General features: G+C 42.9%; 1 pseudogene; it reads right to left on the minus strand.

The window, feature by feature from the left end:
• Window positions 1-7490: 7490 nt before the first annotated feature.
• LOC116078975 lies at window positions 7491-7945 on the minus strand (annotated as a pseudogene).
• Window positions 7946-10000: the final 2055 nt, after the last annotated feature.

Here is a 10000-nt window from a genome sequence, read left to right on the forward strand (position 1 = left end):
TTTTAAACTCCGTAGTCTCTTAGATAAATAAGCCAACATTTAAGCAATATAAATAGGGAAGAACCAACAACTAAAAATAAGCTGTCTCCTTTTAGCACAGCCCTAGAGCCCTGAGGATCCTCTTGCAAGGTTGGCCTCAGCTGCCACCTGCTTCTGTCCCCAGGGTGCTGGGCTCACAAGCTAGGTGTCATGTATCCCCGCCCTGACTCTGAGCTAGCTCTCCTGGCACCCAGGGCTTGCCTCCTGATCCTGCAGAGAACTCCAACTCACAGAGCAAGGGGATGGTGGGGACATACTAAGGGTCCTGTCTTTCCACAAGAACTGTGCGCAGCAAGTTACATGACACACTCCACTCTAATCAGAAGCAAACTACTAAACCAGAATAAAAGCCAGGGCAGTTGCCTTCCAGAACTCCACTCTGTGAGGCTGCATAAGCTGCGGGCAAGCAGGAGACTCTGTGAAGGAAGTGTCTAAGAAAAGTAGCCTGTGTGCCCAGCACTGAGTCATTCTGCAAATATGCTGGGCTGTCCTAGAGATGCTTCCACTCTGCTTGTTCTACTTGCCTTGCTCTCTGCTCTCCTTGACACACACACACACACACACACACACACACACACACACACACACCCCTCTGTCCTCCTTACCCAACCCCCATGCTCTCCTCCCCCATCCTCCTACCCCCGCCCTTCTCACCCCCTCCCTCATTGCCCCGCCCTCTTCTAGCTGTGGGTATTTATGCATAATCAGAGAAATCTCTTTCCTTAAACCCAAACCCTTAAACCAAGCCGCACTGTCCTGAGTCTGACAGCCGCGGTGTCTAGCACCTTCCATCCCAACAGTGCACCCTATCTCACTTCAACATCTCTTGCTCCTCCTGTATCTCTGGACATTCAGCACACAAACGGGGTTTCCACACTCCCCAAGAAGGGACCAGGATAGCATGGCTGGATTTCACCCTCATTCAAAGCCATCTCAGCCCCTTAAATGTATATTTCTCACTTAATCCCAGCTCTTCACACTTGTTTTAGGATATGATTTAACATGAAATGTGAAATATTTGCTTGGTGACACTCAGGTTTGGTCCGCACGCTGATTCCATGGTGCTATTCCCCACAGAGAGCTGTAATTTAAGATTGGAGCTAAGGAGAAGTGCCTTGCTCCCTGGGGAGCTCAGCCTGGGCTGCATAAAACCTACTTAGTGGGAGAAAGTGGGGTACACAGCAGGCAAGCAGACAGAGTCAACTGCCCCCCAAGGGAGCCCTACGCTCCTCACCCTATGCTCCTCACGGAAAGCACTGAGGAGCTCAGGCAGGAGACCAAGCTTTCCCACTGTCCTCTGCAGGGGACAGGGTGTCATGTCTCTTTCCCATCCATCTCTTGGGATGGGGTCTTTGTTTTTTTCCTGTCAAGCAGCTGTGCTTTGGCTGGGAAGATGGCTCGAAAAATAAGGTACTTGGTATACAAACATGAGGATTTAAGTTCAAATCCCCAGAATCCATGAAAAGCCAAGTGTAGAAATGCTTGTGTATTACCCCAAATGTTACTATAGTGAGACAGAAGGAAGAGGTGGGAGGTATCCGGTAACAACAGAGAGGAAGTTGAGGACCACACCTGAGATTATCCAGATTGTCCTCTGACACCCACACACATGCTAAAGCATGTGCCTGTGCATGAACACACACACACATACAAACACACACACATACACACACATACACACACATACAAACACACACGTACAAACACATACATACAAATACACACATACATACAAACACACACACATACAAACACACATACAAATGCACACACATACAAACACACACATGTAAACACACATACAGACACATACACAAACAAACACACACATAAACACACACACACACACACACACACACGATTGAGCCCCAGCAATGATGCACCTAACTAGCATTTTGCCAGGTCCTGGATTTGATATGTAGCACTGAAAAATACATGCCTTTGAGTCAGATTGATACTGGCCTTAATATATTCTCCTGAACCTACCATTTTCTGTAGTACCTTGAAAAATTCATTTTTAAGTTTTCTGTGAGTATGTGTGTGTAGAGTGTGTGTGATATGCAGATATACATGTTAGTGTATACAGGTTCATGTGTGTGGGTGTGCACGTATATACTTAGAGGCCAGAGAACAACACCAAGAATCTTCACCCAGTCACTCCCCACCTTCCTTATTATTGTGAGACAGGGCCTCTCCCTGCACCCAAAGCTCACCAATTCAGCCAGACTCCTTGATGTCTTTACCTTCCCATGATGGAGTCACAGATATAACTGGCTATTTTCATATGGGCAAAGCCAAGCTCAGGTTTTCATGCTGTGTGGCAAGTACTCTTCCAGCTATGCCCCTCTCCACTGTCCCCATTCTAAACCGTCAGCACATTTAATTTTCCCCTGAAACATGCAACAGTAGGGCTTACCTTGTAGAGTTTGATAAGAATTGATCAGGAGACCATCTCAAGAAAGATGATGGCAGAAAAACAGTGACTGACCAACGAGCATTGCCAGAACATCTTTATCTATCGTTATTTCCGTAGAAAGTTCTCCTAATAATGAAATAAGCTAATGAGTGGTGCCATGGCTATTGTAAAACTCAAAAAGTCAACAGATGTGACATTCATTGCACAGTTTGAGAAATGAAGATCACAGAAGGTTTGTTCATGTGTGCATAACAAACCAATGGAGAAAATGAAGTCCCAGATTGGTCGTTCCTTATGTGACCCAGCTGTGACCTGTTATTGATGCCCTTGGGGAACACGCAGGAACTACATGATGGTGATAATGTCTGAGTCATGGATGAGTCTTCACTTCAGTTCTGCGGGCTGATTCTGCTGGGTACACTGAGGCTCATGCATGCTGACCCAATAGAGAACCTTGAGGCTCATGCCTGCTGACCCGATACAAACCTCCTCACCTTTGGGTTAATTCCTATCCAAATTCATTGGTGTTGCAAAACCAAGACAGGCCTGATACACATGTTACTTTTGGGACCAGGGTTATCCATTCAGCCCTCCATCTGCACCATGCCAGGGAACCCCATGCCTATGCTAGACCTGAGAGTCCCGGCTGTCTATTGGAGGAGCTAAAGCCATTAGAGAATCATGAGTTATTAGTTATGGAAGAAGGAATGGAAAAGGGCATTTGTGAACAGGAAGAGCTAATGCCTCTTCTTCGGTTGCCTATGACAGTCAGTAGTAATGTGGCCTACATCTACCTACTTAGTAGTTATAATATAGTATAGTATAGTATAATATAGTATATAAAAAATAGCCAGTTGTGTCTGTGACTCCATCATGGGAAGGCGGAGACAAAGTATAGTATCGTATAGTATCATATAGTATCGTATCGTATCATATCATATCATATCATATCATATCATATACATACTTCCAAGATGAGTTGCTTATTTGTTTGGCTCCTGTTTGTTTTTATTCTTTGCTTCTTCTTCTTTTGGAGGGACTGTTACAAGGTCAGAGGGTGTATATTAAGGGAGATGAGTGGGATTGGGGCGAATGATGTGAAATTCATAAACAGTCAATTAAAAAGTTAAAAGAAATAACAAGGCAAATCCATCAATAAAAAGACAAGAATGGGGGGAAACGAAATCAAGAGGTTAAAATCATGAGACATGGGTACGGAAGTAAACTATGTTAAATATATTTAAGGAAATTAATGAGAATATAGACAATTTCAGCTGAGAACATGAAACTGCAAATGGAATAAAGACTTTTCCACAGAAAAGTAATTAAAATTCAAGATTTGGTAGATGGGTTTAATGGCAGATCCAAGAGGTCAAAGAGAGATTTAGCAAAATGGAAAAATAGATAAGAAAATATCCAGAAAAGGCAAAGACTAGAGACCTAAAAGCCTAAAGGGATAAAAGTTTGAGGCAAAGCACAAAGGACAGTGGACAGCACGGAAAGGCCCAGGGTTTGTCACTGGAGGGGGAGACTGAGGTACTCAGGTGAGTTTGCAGCATACAAACTTAGCCAGCCTGGGACCACTTTCACTAGTTTTAGCCCATGTCTAGATTTGGATTGTTGTGTGTTGCAAGAGACATTTGGTGCCAGATTCACAGGGCAGAAGTAGCTGTTGTACTGTTCATTATCCTCTCGACATTCAGCAGACCAGTGTCACAGAATGTTCCTGATGCTCAAATAATTTATTATTTACCTGCCGGGTGATTTGCCATAAAGCATGAGCCTGCTCCTGTTGATCTTCCCTTTCTAGCATCTTCATTCCTTAGGTAAGGTGGATTTTTAACTCCATGTCGGAGGATGTGAGCTTCTGCTATAAGACTCTGCCACCAATGACAAAGCTTTGGAGGCAAGCAAGAGATGTCAAGGATTGCCACTCTCCTGGCTTTATTTTTGCTGCTGTGATAAAACACTCTGAGCAAAAGAAACTTGGAAAGAAAAGGGTTTGTCTGGCTGATATTTCCATCTCATAGTCCATAATTGAGGGAACTAGGGCAGAAACTCAAGGCAAGAACTAGGAGTCAGGAAGTGATGCAGAAGAAGAACAGAGCCACAGAGGAATGATCCTCACTGGCTTGCTCCAGTGGCATGCTCAGCTTGCTTTCTTAGCTAGCCCAGGAGCACCTACTCCTGGGTGATATTGCCCACCGTGAGCTGGACCTTCCCACATCAATTACTAATCAAGAAAATGCACCACATACTTGCCAGCAGGCAAACTGATGAAGGCATTCCTCAGTTGAAGTCCCCCTCACCCCAGATGTTGCTAGATTGTATCAACTTGACATGAAAACTAGCCAGAACTTGACCCTTCCATATAGGTGGCAGTTTTCTCTTCTGTTCTATCTTGTTGTTTCAACCTCCCCTGGAGCACTGAACCAGCCCAGGAATGTATATAGTCAAACACCTGTGACAAATCTGTGAGCCTATCTGTGTGCAGTGTAACTTCTGATGGTTCTGTTTCTGTGCCTAGACTCTCTCCTGGCTGACAGAGGCAATTTTTAAAGAGCCGGGGAAGATGCTGTTCCTAAGTTTATGCCCAGCAAAACATAAACCTAAAGATTATAGATTTAATCCCCAAGTATAAGATTATGAAGAAGACTAAATTTTAGAAAAACTTCCAAAACTCACCCACCCATCCCCACCCAAATAGTACTGTATGAAAATTCAGACGATGTTACAAAATGCTGGAGAAAAAACAGGGCTACAGATCCCCTGTTCATTGCTAGGGAGAACGCAACACAGACAATAATTGGCAAAGCAGATAAATGGTAAGATGTGTCTCTGCCATTTATAAGAGACCTCCTTTAGCTACAGAGATAAAGATGGATAAAAAGGTACACCATGCAGGCACTGGCCAAGAGAAAGACAGCATTGGTACATCATTCTCAGACTGATTCGGTGACATTAGGGATAAAAGGAGCATTGTGTAGTGGTGTTGGGGTTCATCCTCCAAAAAGGCCACACAACTTTAAACACGTATGTGTCCTGGAGCAAAACTTCAAATTACAAAAGGCAAAAGCCAGCCAAATCAAAAGAGAAATCTATAACTATACAATTATTCCTGGAGACTCCAATTTTCTTCTCTAGACAATCAACAAATAATCAAACAGAAAGCTGATAAGACCATATATATATACATATATATATATACATATATATATTTATATATTTACAAAACACTCTGCCCCAAAACAGAATGTACATAACTTGCAGATATACGTAGAACATTCACTGAAACAGGCCTTACTTGGGAAAAAAAAAAAACTCACCAACTTAAATGTAGAAGAAAATTAATCTACAAAGTATATATACTCAATACAAAGCAAAATTAAAGTAGAGAGAAATAACACAGAAATACTTCTGGAGAGCACCCAAGTATTTGTAAATAAGTAATATACTTCTAAATACTCTGTGATTCAGATACAGAATCTTGAGAAAATTAGAAAAGCTTTTAAATTGAGTGAACATGAAAGCATCCCATATCAGAACGCAATCAGTGTTATAAAAAATTTGGTAGTATTAAATGCTTACGCTAGGAAAAAAAAAAAGAATAATCTCAAATCAGAAACTGAGTAAATAAATACCTTACAAAACTTGACAAGAAATCAAATTAAGCCCAATACGAGCAAGCAGAAGTAAATAATAAGCAGGACCTGTAGAACTGCAAACAGGAAAAGCGAGGGCTTCATGAAGACATGTTCCAACCAACAGGACCAGACAAATCCGGAGAAGAAAACAAGATGTATCAGTTCCCTGTTGCTGCTACAACAAACTAACTCAACTTCCCAGCTTCAAACAACAGGCGTTAATTATTGCTGGCTGTTGTGTCCCAGAGTCCTATAGGCCTGAGGTCAAAATGTCTGCGGGGCTCTAAGGGAGTAGGTCCCACTTATCCAGTGGAGTCTCTCCCTAGATCAGGCCATCTTCAACGTCAGCTGTGTTGGGTGGAGTCTTTCTCAAGCCATCCTTTCTTGAATTCTTCTTCTCTATCTCCCTCATGAGTTTCCTGGGCCCAAGCCCAGAATTCCTTCTAGAACCTTAATTCCCTTCTGTCATATCACCCAAAACATTCATGATGTCCATAGGTTACAATGTAGCAAACAAAGTAATAATAATTAATTGGTAATAATAGAATAAGAAGGAAGAAAATGGGTCACGATACAAGTAAATATAAAAATTACTTTTAAATAACAATGATGTTTCTTTGATTTTTCTAATAGAATTTAAACTGCATTATTGGTTGGTTGGTTGGTTTTGGTTTGGGGGCAGGTTGGTTTGGTTTGGTTTGTAACTAAAACTTAAATCCCAAGGATTCTCACAAACATATTACAAATGAGGGCATGGAAAAAAAATCTTGCACAGTAGCTGAAAAGCTCAGCTCTATAATGTGTCCTTAAACTGATAAGACACTGGTATCTGAGTTTTACATTTTCAAATAAAGATGTTACAACAGCTCTGCATCTGCATTATAGCAACCAGGAAGGAACCCCTTTGAAAACCTTCCGAGTGCCATTCCTACCCTCTTCCTGTTGGCTTGTGTTCACAGCAGCTTTTAAAGACTGCTTATCAGTTCACCCACAGTGCCACACCGTGTCTCTGCTACTGGAGGAACGATGGCTTTATTCAACCCCCGCCAGTTGTCTCTAGATCATTAGGACATCACACTCCAACTAGGCAGGATCTAGGTTTATTTCAGTCTATGAAAAACTCAAGTTCAAAGCAAATTCAATCTTGCTTAAAAGAGCATTTGAAAAGTAACAATTCTTGATATCACATGCCTCACGTGATCCATTTGAAACTCTAGAGAATGACATGTTCTGTGTGTCACAGTTCTGAGAGACAAAACAAATTTGAACAGCTAAAACATTTTTAAAATGTACCAAGCTTGTGAAGTCTCACACAAAACTTTAATTTCCTGTACACACTCCTGTCAAATGAAGTTATTTCCTGGACACCGCTTCATTTGCAAACTGGTCTTCTATTTCCTTTCATTGGACCTAGGTTGGCTAAGAGACCTACAGAAGGATCTAGACAGCTTGAGATTTCTCTCACAACACAGGGACCTATCTCTAGAAAGTTAGCAGCTCTGGCTTCAGGAGAAACTTCTCCTTCAGGATCTGTGCTGAGGTGGAGGACTCCTCCCGCATTAATCATCTCAAGGATGATAACCCCAAGAGGGAGGTTGGCTACAATTTGGACTTCTTATTCACCATTTGACAGTTCCACTTACACCGCAGCCGCATAGTGTTCTTCCATCTAGCTCACAGACAGCATCAGCAGCATCTCAGGGATCCTCAAACTCAACGCAAGCAAAATCACACTTCAGAGTGGTCCATAACAGCCAAAAGCCCGTTCTAAGTCAGTCTTGTTCCCATTGTTTTCAAGATTACCTACAGAAACCTTACAGACCAAAGATCAGGAATCACGATGCATTTCAAAATCCTGCATTCAAAAGGCCACAGCTCTAACACTCCTGCGGGCCTAGCCACTCCCCTCTGGCTCGGCTCCCACAGACTCTCTCAGTCCCCTGGTGTCCCCAAAATGGTAGCTGTTTTGAGTTTTTTGTTTGTGGGTTTTTGGTTTTGTTTATTTCCAAGCCAGGGTCTCACTATATATTTTTGGCTATCCTGTAATTCACTACGCAGATCAGGCTGTCCTTAAACTCACAGAAATTCACCTGCCTCCACTTCCCAAGTGCTGAGATTAGAGGTGTGTGTGTGTGTGTGTGTGTGTGTGTGTGTGTGTGTGTGTATGTGTGTGTGTGTGCACTATGCCTGGTTCGGAGATAACTTCTTAAGGTTCAAGCACCATCCGGAAGGAAGTGTACTATGGCTACATTAAATGCTGCCACAACCCCTAAGCCCCAGTGGCCAGTAAAGGGATTTATAATTTAAGAGTTGATGGGGGGAAGACATGGGAATAATTTTCAAAATCAAAACAATGGGCAGGGAAGGAGATAAAAAGAAACATGAAGCAAGTGGAGCAAATAGAAAAGAAATTGTTAGCTGACCAATCTGAAGACTGCTATTTGAGGAATCTACAGCTCAGTGCAAACAAATTACCCACAGATTCACAAAGCTAGGAGCCATCTTGAACCCCAGCCTCCCATTACAGCCCCAGCCACCTCTAGAGTGCTGCTTCTTCCCCCTGCAATCCTGTGGCTTCTTTTTGGGTTGTGAACCACCCCGGCTCCACAGTACCCCTTCCTGGTACCCCCTTCCTGGGACAGTCTGCACTTATGTGTTGTGATCATGTGCAGAATAGATTCGCCAATGAGATTCGCCTCTGCTTTAAATGGCCACACGTAAACACTCCGGCCTGATCCAATCTGGGTTTGCAGAGTGAGGATGTTTGGAGGATAACAGCAGCACCCGGAAATGCATTTCAAAGAAGAACAAAGTACACACCTGAAGAGAAGGGACTGTTCCCCGGGCACAGACAGAATCCACAGAAACATCCCACACACAGCCACAACATACTTGAACTAGAGCCAATTAATCTGTGGTGGTTCAAATTCAAGAGACCCTGAACTTGTCCTCAGGGTGGAAATGGGGATGGGAGAAGAAAGAAAGGGAGAAAGAGGCAGAGAGGGGAAAAGGAGGGGAGGGGAGAAAAAGGAAGGGAGGAAGAATGTGGTGATGCCTGCTAAATGGAGACCTCCATCTACAGGAGAGCCAGTGGTTAATGGCTTCCGGAATACACACACACTTTCTTCACATGGCTGTTCCATTTCTAGCATCAAAATCATAACAAAGAAAAGGAACCAGGGATGGTTAGAATCATGATGGATGGCAGAAAATAAGCAGGGATTGCTGCTCTGATTAGACATCTTCAGTAGACACCTTCAGGGCTCACTGTACTCCATCCAAAGAAGAAATTAACATCTTAGAACCACAGGACCTGACTCCAAACCCCAAATATAGTAGGTATGACATAACATACAAATCTCTCTTGCCTGTGTACTAGTTATATTTTCATTACTGCAACCAAACACAGCGTAAGAGAGAGGGTTTCTTATGGCTGATATTTTGAGAGGTAAAGTCCCTCGTGACTAAGAAAGCACAGCACTAGGAATGAGTGGTGTGTCTGGGGCTCCTCACATCCCAGCCAGTCAGGAAGCAAAGAGTGATGGAGCTGATGCTCAGTTGGCTTTTTGCATTCATTTTTATACAGTATGGGCCTTGAGGCCACTCATGCCTAGAGTGGATCTTAACTAACCCTTTCAGGAAGGAACCTTGAAGACGGGTCCAGATGTTTGTCTTCCGAGAAATTCTAAATCCAAAGAAGTTCACAATCAAAGTTAGCTAGTGTATACTAGTTTTCTCACCATGATATGTTTAGCTTTTGTGATTTTCAATGTTTTCTTACTCCTGTGTGTGTATGTGTGTATTTGTGTATGTGTGTGTGTGTGTCTGTGTATGTGTGTATCTATGTGTATGTGTGCACATGAAGCACTACAGATGTCAGAAAACAACTCCTGGAGGCAAT

This window comes from Mastomys coucha, unplaced genomic scaffold, assembly GCF_008632895.1.
Source record: "Mastomys coucha isolate ucsf_1 unplaced genomic scaffold, UCSF_Mcou_1 pScaffold5, whole genome shotgun sequence".
NCBI lineage: Eukaryota > Metazoa > Chordata > Mammalia > Rodentia > Muridae > Mastomys > Mastomys coucha.